The following is an 18,503-nucleotide window of genomic DNA, read 5'->3' on the forward strand; positions in this document are numbered from 1 at the left end:
ATCTTATTGTTATATTTTAACTGGGTTAATTACCTTTGTTTTTGAAATATAAGGCATCTTCATATAGTCTCAATACATGTCTCTGTACAATCTCCTTCTAGAAATATGATTCACAATATTTCTTCCAATTTCAATGGCTGCGTTTTTGTTCTCTTGAAATTAATCTTTTCCAATAACTGGGGTGTTTTCAACACCTATGTATTTTTGTCAAAAAATTTATTTTAAAGGCATAGCATTAGAGAAAAGGAGGAGAGAGAGAGAGCAAGAGAGAAAGTATGTTCCATTTACTGGTTCACTCCTCAAACACCGGAAAAATCCATCTTGAGCCAGGCTAAAACAAAAGCCAAGTATGCCATCTGGGTCTGCCACATGGGTGGAAGGGCCTGGGGTACGAGGCCGTCCTTTGTTTCCCCAGTTGCATTAGCAAGAGGCTGGGGCAGATTAGCCGGGTCTTAAAGCAGCACTGTTCCGGCACTGTCACAAGCTCAACTCGCTGCACTGCAGTACAGACTCTATTTATTTTAATATTTTGGACTTCTTCCTCTTTAGTTTCTCATTCTAAAGTTCCCATAATGTGTGCTTTACTAAGACCTTGCATACTCTCTCCATTCGCCTTTTTTTTTAATCTTCAGATTCCATAAGCTTTATGGTTCTCTTTGTAAATAAGCTGATTATTTTGCCAACTCCGATCTTTTGTAGTGTCTTTGCAGTGGATTTTTTTCACATGAGCCACATCTCAAGTTTTATTTTTAAAAAATCGCTCTTCTTTGACAAGACACTGCTTTCATATGCAGTCCTAGTTCTTTAGTCATACTTTCCTTACATCTGTAAACATTTCCTATAACAGCTGCCTTAAAGTCTTTGACTACTAAATTCCCTATTTCCAAGCCTTTTTCTATTGAATGGTTTTCTTCCCCTGAGTATAACCCACACTTTTCAAAAAGATTTATTTTATTTTTGTTGGAAGGTCAGACATACAGAGAGAGAGACAAAGAGGAAAATCTTTTATCCTATGATTCACTCCGCAAATGACCTCAACAGCCAGAGCTGTGCTGAGCCAAAGCCAGGAGCCAGGAGCCTTTTCCTGGTCTCCCACGTGGGTGCAGGATCCCAATGCTTCGGTCCACACTTGTCTGTTTTCCCAGGCCACAAGTAGGGAGCTGGATAGGAAGCAGGATGGAAAATGGCCATATGGGATTCCGTCACATAAAAAGCAAAGACTTTAGCTGCTAGGTTATCACACTGGGTCCCCTGGCCACACTTTTTTTTTAATGTCTTGTAATTATTTCCTGGAACCTGAATATTTCTATATCCTTTTAAAACTCTGGATGTTCGAGATTTTCATGGCTACTGTTTGTTTATTGACAATTTGTTTAGTGATTTGTTTACACTTGCGCAGTGCTATCTATCTACCCACAGTAAACACAGTAAAGCTGTTAAAGTTTCCGGTTTTAGATTTGCACGACTTTTCCTTATTATTAGGAATGGCAAATGTTTTTGCCAGCTTCCTAACGGTCCTTTACCTCAGTCTTCCTTTCAACTTCTGATTGGTCAGCAATTGGCATCATACTGTGTTGGGGGCCTCTTTCTATTGCTGGATGATTGCTCTATTCATTTGGACATTTCTGTGGCATGTGCATTGATTACACACTGAATCCCACTGCAGACAGTTTCCTTGGCAGAAGAAGACAGTTGCCAAGTGTTTGAAACTACTTTACGCTCAACTAGACAGATCGCCTTGGTGATGGGGCAGAAGTTATGCATGATGAGAAAAGGTTTTCTCTGGCTGCCCTACTTGGATCTTTCCTATGGAGCAGAAGCTTTGTTTTAAGAGTAGATTGAGAAGGAGAGCTGTTGCCCAATGGCTGTAACTATCCAGGATCTTCCTCAGTTACGAAGCTGATTTTGCTGGCTGTTTACTCTAGCATAATAAGCCTCCTGCTCTAGAAATTTGAAGAATATAGAACTGTCAGGTCAGATACTGAGTCCACTAAGACGTTTTGTGCAATACAGTGATATGGGAACACCTGGGTATACTTTTTTAAGCAGCTGGCTTTCCCCCACCATGTAGCAGGAGATTATGGGGACACTGAGAGCTAGCTCACTTCAAACATATCAGCGCATAAACGCAGCCCCAAATGCACATACTCTGATTTTGCATCATTCATAGAAAAATATAATCAGTTTCACTAAATAAATACTTCTTAATTTTTGCTAAGTCTGTTTAACAATCCCAGAACCTTTCAATATACATCTTGATAACATGAATAATTTTCACTGCTGAATAGATACCTCTTGAGAAGAAGTGTGCCCTGCTTCCTCAGGCCATTATTCTGGACGTTGGACTCCACTCCATGATTTTTGACATCTTATTCAGATTACTTGCTCAAGCTATCAGTGATTTTTTTTTTTCCTGCTTCATCTATTAATTGCAGGAAGGAAATATTAATATCTTTAGCTCAGTTGTACTATCTATTTTTCTTTGCAATTCTATTTTTTTTTTATTCATTGATTACATTGTATTATGTGATACAGTTTCGTTGGAACTGGGAATCACCCCACTCCTCCCCCCGCCCTAGTTCTATTTGTTTTTGCCTTTCACATTTTGGTGATTGTGGTTAGGTGCATATATGTTAATGAATATTATGTCTTTAAGAAGTCACCGTTTTAGGGGCAGGCATCTGGCACACTAGTTAAGATGCTACTTCGAATGTCATCTGCTGTCTTAGAGTATATGGGTTTGAGTACTGACTTAATTCCAATTCTAGCTTCTTGTTAATTTGTGCACTTGGAAGCAAGAGGTGATGGATTCAGATATTTATGCTCCTGCCACCCACAAAAGATACCAGCACTAAATTCCAAGCTCCTGGCTTCAGCCAGGGCCAGCTCTGGTTACTGTGGACAACTGGGAAGTGAATCAGAGGACTGAAGATCTATATAGGTCTGTCTTTGTCTCTTGTGCTTTCTGACAAACAAAAAGTAACAAATAAGAACAATTCACTGATTTATCACTACTTGCTAGCTTCCTTTATTCGTGATTTTTTTTCCTAGTCTGTCTTGATGGACAGTAACATTATTGCTCAAATTTTCTTTTGATAACGGTTGCCATGGTATGTCTTTCTACATCTGCTTACTTAATGGTGTTTTATTTTTAAAAATGTTTTGTTGAAATAGGTTATAATATAAAATTGCAAAAGACAATGTATATGTGTGAATCTTGTGTTTTTAAAACCTCTTCTATAATCCGTATTTTAATCAGTTTAGACTGAATCATTGAGCTAATGATTGATAAAGTAGGATAAGTAGCTTTATGTTTATAGTAGTCTTTTGTTTGTTACACTTAGTTTCCAGTTTATTTTCTTTTCTACTGCCTTTTTTATGTCCCATCTGGTTTTAGTCACAATGCATATGGCTTTGTTTGTTTTTCTCTTTTAAAATATCACTCATGCTTCTTAAGATATTTTAATGGTTTATTTAGAATTTGAAACATATATTTGTAAGAAATCTATTTGAAAAATCTTATACTTTCTTACGTAGAAAGCAGTTACTGAATAGCAAAGCATGTATAAGCCTCTACCTCATGTACCTTAGAATGTTTCTGTCTTTCAATTCGTTTATCCACATTCTGCATCACTCAATGCGTGGTTATTACTTTGGACAAATGGTTAACTAGGATTATTAGAAGCAAGAATAACAATGTTGTTTTGTCTTCATTTATTCCTGCTTTGATGTTCTTTTACTACATATATTTTACTTCCAATTATATGCTTTTTTCCCTTCTTCTAAAGAATGTAAAACATTTAAGACGCAATCCACTGTGATGAAAATTCTCAGTTTTTCCCTGAGATAAACTTCGTCATCCCTTCCCTGTTGAAGGATAATCTCATTGAATGTAGTCTTCTAGGTTGATCGTATTTCTAACATTGACATGTTTCACATCATTAACTTTTTTGCTTGCATGGTTTTTGATGAGATGCCTGTAACAATGTGATTTTTATTCTTGTCCTGTTTAATTCAACATTTTATTCCTCTGGCTTCTTAAAGCTATTTTTAAAAACTCTGTGCTTGTTTTTGGTAGTTTGAGTATGATAAGCCTAAGTTCAGATATTATAGCATCTGATTGCTGACTCCGAGCTTTCTAGACCATTGCCTTGGTGCCTGTCATTAATTTTGTTTTTGTGCTGTTGTTTTTTTAAAATTTTTTGACATTTTTTATTATTATTATTATCATTTTATGATACAGTTCCATATTCCCTTATCCCCTCCCCAATTCCCTCCCCCCTCCACCTAGTTCCTCTATATTGTTACTAAAGTATAGTTCTTCATACACAGTCATATGTCTGTCCATCATTGCGGGAATGGGCAATGGCAGAGAGTCCAAAATCCTATTGTCAAGATATTGTAAACAGTTTCATTGTAAGTCCATCTTTGTCTGGAAGCAGAAATGCATACTACATATCCTCACATCTGGATATGTTAGTCTCCATTTCACAGCTACTGTACATCCCCTCAAATGAAAAGTCATAATACAAAATCAACAATAGAAAGAAAAATAGAAATTTACAATGCCGTGAAGTTAAATAACATGTTACTAGATATAGCAGTCTCCATTACATAGCTACTATACATCCCCTTAAATGAAGAGCCACAAAACAAAATCAACATCAGAAAGAAAAAAGAAATTAACAACACCATGAAGTTAAATCACATGCTATTAAATGACTAACATGTAGCTGAAGAAATGAAAATCAAGAACCTTCTTGAAGAAAATGATGCTACTGTATGATCTATGAGTCATTGAATGATTTAATCAAAGTAAGTGTTTTGAAGAGATGAAACCAACAGAAAACAACATAACCCACGCAATATAGTGTCTGCTGATCTTTGTTGGTGAAGTGTGTCTCCTCCAGCCAATAAGCAGATGGGTTTTATTTTTTAATCCAGTCTACTAATCTATGCCATTTGATTGAGCTTAAGCCATTTACATTCAGAGTTTAATATGTATGGGTTGTACTTTGGTCTTGTCATTTTAGGAATGGGTTATTCATTGGTTTAGTCTTCTGTTGTTATTTCACTGGGATGTTCTTCCCATTTGCCTTTGGTTTTGGTTTTGGTGTCTATTTTTCTTTCTATTGTTGATTTTGTATTATGACTTTTCATTTGAGGGGATGTACAGTAACTATGAAATGGAGACTAACATATCCAGATGTGAGGATACGATGTAGTATGCATTCCTACCTCCAGACAAAGATGGACTTACAACGAAACTGTTTAATATATCTTGACAATAAGATTTTGAACTCTCTGCCATTGCCCATTCCCGCAATGATGGACATATGACTTTGTATGAAGAACTATACTTTAGTAACGATATAGAGGAACTAAGTGGGGGGGTGAAATTGGAGCTGGGATAAGAGAAATACCAGGAACCTATGGAACTGTGTCATAAGATAATAATAATAACAATAAAATATAAAATGTAAAGAAAACCTGAAGTTTCATTGTGTTCGTTTCTTTAAAGGAAAGTTGTTGTTTCCTCCATTCAACATGTATATACTCATTTAATTCATGATTTTTTTTTTTTGAGATAGTATTGCTTTCCTGGGCAGGTAATCTGGATCAGAAAAAAAAATGATAGCTCGGAGGGAAAAAAGGGAGAAAATAAAAAGAAAAAATGAAAGTTTGAAAAGCACTAGGTAAGTCATAGGTAGAAGAGGAAGAAATAATAAAGATCAGAAAAAAGATTTGTGCATCACTGTGGTGTTATCATCAGACGTTGTAAGCCTATGTTGACATGCCCCTCTGTCCTCCACGTGTATGTACAATTACTATGTTCCAATTCAAAGGAACACTCAATTAAAAGGCTACCTGGAATACCTGTCCCGAAATCAAAGAGCCTGGGTTGGCACCTCAGCTCCACACCTTTATCTAATTTGTTGCTAATGCACACCCTGGGAGGCAACAGGTGACAGCTCAGGCCCCTGAACTTCTGCCAACCAAGCAGTTGACCAGACTGAGACCTGGCTCAAGTCTTCAACCTGACCCAGACCTGGCCACTATGGACATTTGAGAAGTAAATACTGGGGTGGAAGATCTATCTGTATCTGTGTTTCAAATTAAAGAAATAAATACAATTTTGACATATTTTTTAGAAGTCATCTATTATCTCTCATGATTCTTTATTTGAAAACAAAATGAGTTTGGGATTAGACTCAAGGGGTGACTGAACTTCACCTTCCCTCCAACCAGCTGCCCCCAGACTCCTAATCCCATCCTTTGTGTTTCCAACTTCTTCCTGAGGGAATGGAGAACTTAATTCCCAAAAGTCCTGGTATATACTCCAAGCTCTCTTTTCCTTAGCATCTCCCCTACGTCTGCCCCCATTCCTGAAAGGGTAGCAATTCAGTGGGATGCATGAGAGAGCCTAGAGTGGCGAAGGGAAAAGAGCGGGAGATTTCCTCCTAGAAGCAAGTGATGGAGGAGTCCAAAGATGCGCAGTAGGTCTGCCGTAGCCTGGGTACCAAACTGAGTCACCGTTGACAGAGGAAAAGATATGGGTGCCCCTGACACAACATCCTCTCCTTAGGAGCCTTCACCACTTGCACGTCCTCCTTTCCTGTGCCACTGGCAGAAATGTACTCGGTTCACGTTCTTTATGCTTCTGGGCCATGGGGCCGATCTGCTTCAGCATGGGGTCCGGGACCTGCAGAAACTTGCCCTCCAATTTGTCTCACGATTGCATCGCCAAATCCCTTTGCTTTCTCTCCCAGGCTTGCAGGAGCATCTAGGCTTTGCATACCTCCTGAAGGTTCTCTTGTTGCTGCCTTCTTCCACCCACTTCCGCAGCGAGGGCCACAGCTTCCACATGTTCTTGACATTGGAGAGGCAGTTCCTCAGAATTGTGGAGAGTCGTTTGATTAAACACTTTGACAAAGAGAACTGTCAGGGTGAGCCTCATGTTGGCCTGAGTGTATCCCAGACAAGCAATCCTCCTCTGCTTCAGGAGCTTGACAAAGCTTTTATGATCCCTCAAAACTTTTACTATCCCTCGGGCTTTTGTCCAGGCTGAGACGTCTCCAGGCTGGCTAAAGGCTGAGGGACCATGGACCAGCAGCAAAGCATACTGCGCCACCCCTCGGTTGAAAGCGGAGGTTCCCCCTCCCCCCAACGTTAAGGCACTCTGTCCAACCCCTGGCGAGATCTCAGACCCAACAGAGGGTTTTGGATGCTCAGTCAGGTTCCAGGGACAATCCAGACAAGCTCCAGCCTTCTGGGTCCATCCAAGCCCGGGCCCTGGAGCAGCAAAAAGGCCAAGTCTGAAGCCCGATGTCTCACCATGGGGAAGGGGGTGCTCTAAGTCAAGGGGTTGATGAGTAAAATAGTTTTTTAAGAATGGATGTTTAAATAATAGGTTGAAGGTATATAAAAAATAAGAAACGAAAATATTAAGTCCTCTATATTTGGGAAATCATCCCATGAGAAACTTCTTTTTGCTCATAAACTTAGCAAGGAGTAACTAGGATTCAAAGTAGGAAATGGAGTGCCCTAAAGGTTACTAAGGCCTTCAATGTTTCACTCTGCACAGGAGTGTTGCTCAATTGTTTAGTTCATATTTTTGACAAGAAAATGTAATATTTCAGTGATTACTTAAAAACTACAGACTCTAACAAATCTGTTTAATCCACCTGAAAGAATTTATTTTTTTATTATTTTTAATTCATTAATTACATTGTATTATGTGACACAGTTTCATAGGTACTGGGATTCTCCCCACCCCTCCCCAAACCCTCCCACCATGGTGGATTCCTCCACCTTGTTGCACAACCACAGTTCAAGTACCTGAAAGAATTTAGTCAGTAAGTGAAATAAAATGTTTTTTCTCCATTAGCCTATGCTTCTATTATCTTTTTGTTTTATATTGACTTGGGTCTATCAGATATGCAAAAAAGAATTTCTAGTTTTACTAAATGTCTCCCATGGACTTCTTGAAGCAGAAACAGAAAGAAAATATACACCTGTTAGCACCATTGGAGCAGATTACTGTGTGGTGATTGTCTTTTGCACCAAGTGATAAGGAGTCGATGGGAATGAGAACGTGAAGGAAGCGTACCTAACTCAACATTTGCACAGATTTCTGTTCTATAAAAGCATGGTATACAGCGCTATCCTTCCATTCCTCCCGTTATCTGCAAATCCTGTTCACACGTCACTATAAACCCCAACGTCAAACTGAAATTAGTAATGACCTTGCTTCTGCATTAACTCTCTCTCCTAATAACTTATGGAACAGTTTCCCTCCTTACTCATTGCCAGTCCTCATTAGCAACTCCTTTTCATGGGCTACATTTATTACGAATTGCATCAGTTGGACCGGACATCTGCTTTCTTAGGAGTGGTAAAGCTTCCATGTCTGATGTTCCTTTCAGAAAAGGCAAGACACTTACACGCTCTTCACTTCTGTGGTTAAACTACAGGGATAACGTAAAATGCGTATTTTCAAGAATGTATGATAGCATTATTAAAATACATGTGCCTTGAAATCCTGGACCATGCCAGAGTGTTATTCAACTCAGCTCCTCTCCCCCATGTCTGTGAACTGGACTCCAGCTTCAGCCACAGACCAGCAGGAAGCACAGCACATTATGCAACACGAAGGCCAGTGTTCACAGGGCTGAGCTCTAGGGCAACAATACGGACATCACTGATGTGCACCCTATTTCCTTACCATGGTCACTGGCTAGTCCCAGCCTAGAGGAAGCCAGGATGAAAATGTAGCAGTAAAGATGCTGCCCTTTTTTGTTTAACTGAGTTCACTAGCATACCAAATAAAAAATAAAGTCCAATTAAAAATTACCTTGTAGTTTTACTTTGGCTCTTTTGCAGTTTTTATTCATGTCTCCTTTGCTCTACCTTAATAAAGATACCAGTTACATTTGGAATAGGCTTTTGTCAGGTTGCCAACATCTTGAAATCTTAGAAACCTGCTGCAAATGTGAGTGCAGACTGAGTAACCTGGCAGCTGGCCAAGCACTGAATATCTTAAAGACAAGAGTACTCAGCCATCCCATTGCATGTTTTGATTCTGTGCCCAAATAAAAAAAGAAAAAGACTGGACCAGATAACCTTCCAACTCGAAGATGCCATAACTCTATTTTTCAAATATCCTCCTCATCCAAGTATTCTATAAACAAATGTTCTACAACAGAACTTCTAAAATTGTCATGGCCTGGTTTGTTTGCCTCTCTCCCTCCTCCTACTTTTTTTTCTTTCCTTTTTCGCTCTTCCCACCCCTAAATATGGTGCAATAACAAATTCCTTCGCCAAAGCTTCAGTTTTGTTAGTTATTATAATACATGTTTTTAAATTCTCCACCCACTGATGAAAACAAGTGATACAAAATGCTGAAGAAACCTCAGGGGCATTCCAAGCATTTATGGACAAAAAGTCAAGACTGTGGTATTTCCCTTCAAAATGCATGTGAGCTGAATCAAACAGACATAAGTTTTTATACTTAAAACTTCAGAAACAAAATGGGCATAGCCAAGCTCTGGCAATCCCTGAGCATTGTAGTTGTGAAATAATGTAAATCTCTCCAGTCTTTTCCCTCGCCCTTTTCACTCCTCTAAGGCAGGTTTCATCATCATATGGGGACAACCAGAGTAGCCTCCAAACAAATTACTATTAGGAATATTTTCTTGGATGCTACTATATCTTTCTCTAATAGGATACTTATTATTACTGACATTTGGGGAAGAGAATCATTTGTTGAGACGAGGTGTCCTGTGCGTTGAAGAATGTTTAACTCTTTCCCTGACTTCTAACTAGTATATACAGTATCACCCAAAATTTGTAGCAATCAAAACTGTTTGCAAACATTACAAAATATCACCTTGAGGTAAAGAATGCCTACTGGAGAAGCATACATTTTTCTTGTGCCTATCTCCTTTTGTGTGGAGTGAGCTTACTCTTCTGGGTTTTGGCCCTGGCTATTGTGAGCATGTTGGAGATGCTGGGGGGAGAGAGGTTGAGACAATAAATGAAAGCACAACCTGTCTCTCTTTTGAACACACACACACACACACACATATATATGGTTTCTAAAAGTGTATTTTACAAGACATCTAGAGCTTCACCTCCGCAACCTTTCCCAATTCCTGAATCCCCATGTGCACTCAATCATCAAACCAACCCTCGGTATCTGTCTCTGCCTCATCTCACACACTCAACACACATCTTCTTTGGATTTACAACACCTCACATTGATCTGTTTGTCCAACTGTCTTTGAAATGCTAGAAATCATTCATTTAACTTCTGAGTATTGAGATTCTACAATGTTTCAGACAACATGATATATGCACTGAGCTGAAACTATTTGGCCAAAATAACGCATAAGGGAAAGGTGTATGGTAAGTGACATGTGTATATGGGTTAGTTGGGGTGGGTAGTGAGAGGGACAATGCCAATAGAGACAAGCAGGAAGTTAAAATGGTAAATTTTTTAAAGTATACCACTCGATGAAACAAACATGCAATGTGATACATCCCATAATATATAGATACCCTTCAGATACAGCAGTCAGGAGAAAGCCTTGTGACATAATATTTAAGCTGAAGTTTGCCTTTGGAGATATTAGCCTGTGCAGAGAATCTGAGGCAGAAGTGAACCTAACTTACTTAAAAAATTTGAAAGAAATTCCTGGGGTTGGATGATAGTGAACAAAACAGGAACTTATAAGAAACTGATTGAAAGAGATAAGCTGGGACCAAACTGCACAGGTCTTGTGAATCCAAGATAAAAATTCTGGATATTCTTGAAAATGCCTAAGCAGTAGCTAAAGAGCTTTATGGAGGGAAGTGACATAATCTGGTTTATAGCATTAATTCATTACTTTGGGATTCAGTGTGAAGGTTATGAAAAAAATCATTTCTGTTTAAACAATCTAATGACTAAAAACTACCTTGATATGTGTATGTCTAAAACCCCAGGAAGCTTCAATTATCTGTTCTGTCACATTCCATAAATTATGTCATAAAGGAGTTATGGGAGAGATGGATTTTACACTCCTTCTGGTTGTCATTTCAAAGTGTCATGAAATGCTAATGTTTTCTGTGTGTTCCGTAAGAAAGACAAGAATGGAAAGAACATCACCTGTATGACACTCAAGAATCCCCCCAAAATTGGGAAGTCACAACCTCCAAAGTTAGCTCTTTCCAGATTTGGAAAACTTCAACAAGTAGAAAACTCCACTTTTTATTAAGCTGAGTCACACATGTAGTACATCTCATTGAGAATATGAGTAAACCATTTTAACTCAGAAAATACATTGTTTCAAAAGAGGCTTATTTAACTCAACGAAAGTCCTCTATCTAGCAAATTATCTCTTGGTGAATATAGTGTCCTCCGCAGAGCTGTGTGCCTTTAACACCTGCTTGTCTGTCTAAAAGCAATGATTACCAGGCTGCCTTATCTGTGCTCTCAATCTGATACGAGTTTCATATGACTCCCCTATGATAAGCTCTCCCAGATCACCCTCCCCCATTAAAAGGAAGTTAGTCATTTCCTCCTCTACTGTGTCTTCTCTACAAGCTAGAACAGGTCTTATTCATCTTGACATCATCAACAGTTATAGAATATGCTGGGACTCAGGAAATAATAACCTATAATAGGCCTGCTTGAACTTCAAACTGAGAACACATGGAGAGCAGCAAATATAGGGAAGGGCTTTTTCGAAAGTTGTTAATACTGGGTCTACTGTAATGACCTTCAATTCTCCTGCCAAAAGCTCTTAACTAAGGAAGATAAACTCATATCACAGGGAATAAGCTGGAAGTCAAACAACACAGCGAAAACCGAGAGAAACTTGGAACAGGATCATCATTTTTCTTCAAACCCATTCAATTTTCATAAAAATCATTTAGTCTTCCTTCAAAAGTACCTATAGTTTCCACTTCTCTATTCACTGTGACAAGAATATATATAACTCAACCATCCGCAATGTCAGGAGAAAGCCTCGTGAGACATCATATTTAAGCTGGTGCTGAGCCAATCCTGAGCCAGGAGCCAGGAACTTCCTCCAGGTCTCCTACACAGGCGGGTGCAGGGTCCCAAAGCTTTGGGCCGTCCTCGACTGCTTTCCCAGGCCACAAGCAGGGAGCTGGACGGGAAGTGGAGCTGCCGGGATTAGAACCGATGCCAGTATGGGATCCCGGTGTGTTCAAGGCGAGGACTTTAACCACTAGGCCATGGTGCCGGGCTCTCATTTTAAAATTTTAATAGTTGAATCTGCTAGGAAAAGAATGAAAGAATAAAAGAAAGGAAAAAAAGGAAGGAACTAAAAAAGGAAAGGAAACAAGCCAGCATGTATTCCACCTTTAAAGTGTCTGGTTGAATCATAGCTGTGCCACTTCTAATCCTGCTTCCTGCTGTCACATCAGAGAGGCAGCAGAAGATGATGCCAGTGTTTCAAATCCTTCCGGCTCAGCTTGGTTGTTGCTGTTGTAGGCGTTTCAGGTGTGAGACAGTGGATGAAAAAAAAATCAACCTCCATCTTTGTCTATCTTTCACTCCTCTACACCCTGCCATCCTGCACTTCTAGCAGATGAAAATAGGTAACCATTGAAGAAGGTAAAAGACACAAGAATTTGTGAATCTGTGCCTAATGATGGAAGTATATAGGCTTTGTTTCATGGAGGTTATGATCTAAAAGTAAAAACAAATACTAATTTGAGGGCTAGATTATGTATGACTCTAAATTATGTGATGTTTAAAATGGGAAAATATATGAAGCCATGAGAATATCAGGAAACACAATTGTGTCTGGGTTGCCAGAAAGACTTCTTGATGCAGTAAGAGTAGAGTTCTAAGACCAGAGGACAATCAACCTTTAAAAAGAAGTTATCCATACCCAGACACTGCTCATACATGGCTCAATAGGGGCAGAGACCCAGCCTAGGCAGAGACCCTGTCCTACATCTATTCAGCGTCTCCAGAGCACCAGAGCCCCAGCTCGGTGCACCCAGCCCCAGTCCACACTTGTGCCAAGGGAGATTACAGCCATATCCAGACCAGAACGCAGTCCCCACTCCAGCCCCCACACTCTCCCATGGAAACCCCAACCCAGCAAGGGTGTACTCTCACAGCTCCCCAACCGAGTCTATTCCCAGCCCCAGATTACGCATGTGCAGTGGTTGTTCTGACCCAGTCGGCTTAGTCCTTCACCTGTCTCAGCCTTTGCCTTTGATGCTGTGGCCTAGTATCCCTGGCTTATATATCCCTGGCAGACCAATCAGTGTCAGAGCCTAGTTTGTCATGACATGTGCTCCATCCTGATTTTTGTTCTTTCTTATGAGCTAAGGTTTGCTTGGCCCTGCGCAGTCCACCCCTTTCCAGTTGCAGCTCAGCCCACTCCACATCCTACTTTAGGATGCACCTTTGGGTGCTGCTGCCTTGACCTGCTCAGACTGCTATCGGTTCCCTTACCTGCAAGTGATAGCAGGTGCCATGGTCATACCTGGCTCAGCCCATCGCCACCCCAAATCGTGAACTAACCTGCGGGACTTATATTTCCACAGGGTTGGGCCCACACTTCCCCCACAGAGTCTACACCCAGACCTAGTTCTCTCATGAGCTGGTTAGTGTCTTGACCCTACCAAGTGTGACTAATCCACTTTCCACCACCCAGTTAGGTACTGGTATTTAGCCCTGACAGACAGGCGTCCATCCATAGCTTTAGTGTGGACTGATGTGTGACCGTCAGTAATGCTCTATGCTAACAGTCCATCTCAGGATTCCTAATTTGGCTAGTGAATCAGTCTGGCCCAAATAGATCTTAAGGACACTCTCCTCCAAACCATCAGGACTCAGTCCCAATGCTTGCCCAAAAGTTCCGTGACCCGATAACTGTCTGGGTATGGACAAGCCCTGGCTGGGCTGAAACATCCAACAGTAAGAACTGGAGTGGATTGAAGGCTAGCAAAGAGGGCTGGCCCATGGAACCACCAGTAAGTGTAAGGCCTGGCATAAGGAGAGATTCTGAAGGAGCAGCTTGGGAGACTCCTCTGTCAGAACACAGTCCCTACAGGTGAGCACAAGAACCACGATAAGGAGCACCCAGACCAGGCCAGAGGAAGATACCACCATCATACGAATGACATAGGTGGTGGGCAGACCAGGCTGAATCACTTCACATCACCCGCTGGTGAATCCGAGCACCAGAATAGAGTGTGGGTCGGGCCAGATTCAGTCGCGATACAAACCAGTACACATTATAAAGAGAGATAGATTTCGACATAGACATAGTTGAGAACATCCTGGCCCAGTGGAGGCAAAGCCTGAAGTGCTGCAGTTGCAAGCCAAAAACTGCTGATCCAAAGCTTGGGAAAGACAAAGAAGAAGTGACTGTTGTGATTCTTGCTTTAGGATATTTAGACTCGAGTATTGTGATATAATACACTTCAACAGTATTAAGCCACTCACCTAAGGATGTTTTTACAAAGTCCTAGGAAATCAATATGCTTCACAGAAAGGTTTGGATTCCGTATATCAGCTGATGATGCAGACTTTGAAGACAGATGAGTGGGAAGAACACAAGAGATCTCTGGGGAAGGTAAATCTGCAAACCATGTTCACTATGCTGATGCATTTTCTGTTCCTAGTGAGTCCAGAAGCTCCCTCAGGGCATCCCCATGTCTTCCACACCAAGCTCAACTCAATATAGACGTGGTAAGTGAATTATTTCAGAATAATATTTGAGTACATAGCTATTTATGGAAATTTTTGACGTGAAATATTATAATACATTGAATTTTTACTCTTCTCATGTAAAAATCATCTCCTCATTTTATTTAATTGAAGAGGCAAAGCATGCAGTAAATTAAGTCCAATTTGCATGCAATTGTGCATGCACTATGGATCTCAGCTGTAACTAGGGAGCGAGCTATGTACAAACCCAAACACTCATATTTGAAGATAACATTAATTGTTTAAAATTTTTCAGTAGTTTCCTTTCTTTGCCTTCAAAGACAAATGTCATAGCATTTCTCTTTCTAATTTAAAGCCCACAAAATCCATAACTGATAATAAAAACCTATCCCTCAGGGGCTAATACATTTTGCTGATAGCATCATAGCAAAGCCTACAAGCTCCACAGCAAGCCTGTAATTCGGTAAAAATGAAAAATCCTCTTGGATTTAATTCATATGGTTTTGCTATATTTAATAATATTCATGAACCAATAATATTCTATACTTATAAAAATAGTGAATGGTGTATAGAGGAAGCAATGTACTGTATCATATTTTATGAAATTCTGCATGCTGTGTGTATTGATTTGATATAAACTAGAGAACATACTTTGTTTAAATTAAGGCTTTAAATTCAATTTCATACCAATTCCTTCAACTCATTATACATAATATATTTGTTTACATCCATGGAAATGTTACCTGGTTAAACTACAAAATTTTTCCTAATTCAGATTGATTTATATCTTCTAGCCTCTCAATTTGTGTGATTTCATGTTGTTATCACTAAATAATGAAAGAGGGACCTTAGTTTGATCAAATTAATATCGTTGCCCATGAATGTTAATTAAATATGCAAGGAGAAAGAAAACAGAAACCAGATAAAAGAAAAAGCTGAGCTTATTTGAGGCTGCTGTGCTGATATTACAACAGATTCTAGGAGAAATAATTGTCAACTTTCATAAGCCCATCACTCCCACAGCACAGAGGATCTGCTGGCGCACTTCTGTGAAGCACCAATGTTTTGAAATTCCCCTCCCTGGGAATCATCCCCTACTTCACACAGTCCCAAATCCATGCAACTACTCTGAACCAGTTATTCTTTTTTTTTAAAGATTTATTTTATTTTTATTACAAAGTCAGATATACAGAGAGGATGAGCGACAGAAAGAAAGATCTTCCATTCGATGGTTCACTCCCCAAGTGACCACAATGGCCGGTGCTGCGCCAATCCTGAGCCAGGAGCCAGGAGCCAGGAACTTCCATCAGGTCTCCCACACGGGTGCAGGGTCCCAAGGCTTTGGGCCGTCCTCGACTGCTTTCCCAGGCCACAAGCAGGGAGCTGGATGGGAAGTGGAGCTGCCGGGATTAGAACCGGCGCCCATATGGGATCCCGGCGCGTTCAAGACAAGAACTTTAGCCACTAGGCCATGGTGCTGGGCCCTGAACCAGTTATTCTTAAAGGTCAGTGTTGATTATAAAGATTCCTAGACAACAATAAGACCTAATTAAAGTCAGATTCTAGAGGGTCAAGGCCTAGAAATTTGCGTTTTTTTAAATATTTCAGGTGACCCTGCAGGGGATTTGCATAAGTCATGCTAGAATTTCCAGCCCAGTAGTACTTTCCTGGTGCACTCACTGGAAGCTACGGGCTCTTCTGTAGCTCTGCTGTATGCCTCAGTACACCCTCCTGTAGCCCTTTTCTTACCCTGAATGTCACATGGTCTGTTGGACTCTATCTGGCAAATGGGAGAGTGCTGCAAGGATTTCCTACAACACATGCAGATCTTCATAAATGTCTTCTAGTGGGAGTGGCCAGCCCCATTGGAGGAAGCTGTGATAGACCGGAGACAGTAGCGGCTGAAGTATCAACCAGGTGCAGGTTAGGAACTTGCTGTTTCTGCAAAACAATATGTTGTGAATATTTTTATTTGTGTATTGTTAAGGAATAAGAATGAATATTTCTGCGACAGGGTTTCCTACTAGATGGAATTTCACTTGAAATTCAGACCGCAGGTTCTGCCAATGGGCAAGTAACAAGAAATGTGGCTATTCTGATCTTTGTGCTTTTCACAAAGAAGTAACAGTTTCTATCTTCTAAAGAATTTTTAAACTAATAGTAGCTTGTGGCATGTACTCATATTTACATAGCACCTAAGAAATGTCAGTAGAAAAGATACAAAAGCAGTATAATTTCTATAAAAAGATATTTCCTGAGAAATTGGTGTACTAGCTGCCTAGGCCAGGATGGTGGGGACATCCAAAGTTCTTGGCTGCTTCAGGTTAAAAGTGAGGATTGAGATGAAGACAAAGGCAATGCCATTTAAATGAGTTAGATTACAGACTTTTTTTTCTATTTAGGACATAATGAATGGGGAGACACAGAAGTGAGGATTTTCTCCATTAAAATGATCATTAAATTGACAACTAAATATCTTTAGTTAATACGAAACAATGGATTTCACTGTAGAGGAGAAATAGTTCTTCTGTTAAAATAACCACATTTTACAACATGGTCGCTGAGAATTTTTCATCATCTCAGTTTCTGGGACTGAGGAAGAGGTTTGCATGACCAGATTGCATTTTACTATTTCATTTGTGTGTGTAATTTTCCGTTATGAATTGGGTACAAAATATGGACTTGGATTCATGCATTATCTATGCCTGGCATCAAGGACACGTATTAAATATCTCCAACATAGAGGACATCCTTAATGTACTCGATCAGTAAAGAGCTTAGTACTAAGTTAAATCTCAAGAGAAGAGTGTTAAGTTTCTGTGTGTCCTACAGCAAAAGACTGAAGGTTTTTGCCCTTGATGGAACAGGAAGAAAGCACTAGTTCAGTTATCACCTAACCTTGGAACTGATGGAGCATAGTTTCTATGTTTTAGATACTACTGTCTAGAAGAAAGGGATAAAATTACAGGGCTCTGGAATCATTTCATAGCTTAAACATCTGCGCAAACCTATGCCACACTATTATAAAGCAGTCACACCTTTGGAGCATTAAGTAGACATCTTATTTTTTCTTTCCTAGCATAGTATTTGGTCCTCAAAATTGAGAAAGTTCCATCGATATAATACTTATAATAATCTATAGAATTTCATGGTAGTTGTACTGAAAAATGATTTAGATATATTTGAAAGTCAGAGATACGGAGACAGAGGCAAGCAGGCAAGTGAGCAGAAATCTGCCATCTATTAGTTCAGTGCCCAAATGCCCACATGCCCTGAGTCAGGCTGAAGCCAGGAACTCTGAACTTAGCCCAGAGGTCCTGTGTAAATGGCAGGGACCTAACTCCTCAAGTCATCAATTGTTGCCTCCCAGGGCGGATGCACATTACTAGGAAGCCAGAATCAGAAGCAAAACTGCACCTTGAGCCAAGTACTCCAGTGTGGATGTAAGCATCTCAAACAGCTTCTGAACCACTACGCCAAACACCTGCCCTCGAGGTATGCTAGTGTCTATTTTCCTAAAGGAACATGCAGTTTCTTAAGTAGACAGGTGCATGCATTCACATGTCTTTTACCTTCCTAAAGTTGGGGAAATGTAAGTGAATTATTTCTAACACCAAATAATACAAGTATATAAATAATGTTTGTGAAATACCTGAAGGAAACACCACCCAAGACAGAGGCAAACTATAGGCTAAGGGTCAAGTCACATTCATTTGTTTAGATATTATCTCTGGTTGTTCTCAGATGCAAATGGCAGAGTTGAATAGTTGTAATACTGACATTTATGACCCATAAGTCAACA

Source organism: Ochotona princeps, chromosome 1 (assembly GCF_030435755.1).
Source record: "Ochotona princeps isolate mOchPri1 chromosome 1, mOchPri1.hap1, whole genome shotgun sequence".
Classification (NCBI taxonomy): Eukaryota; Metazoa; Chordata; class Mammalia; order Lagomorpha; family Ochotonidae; genus Ochotona; species Ochotona princeps.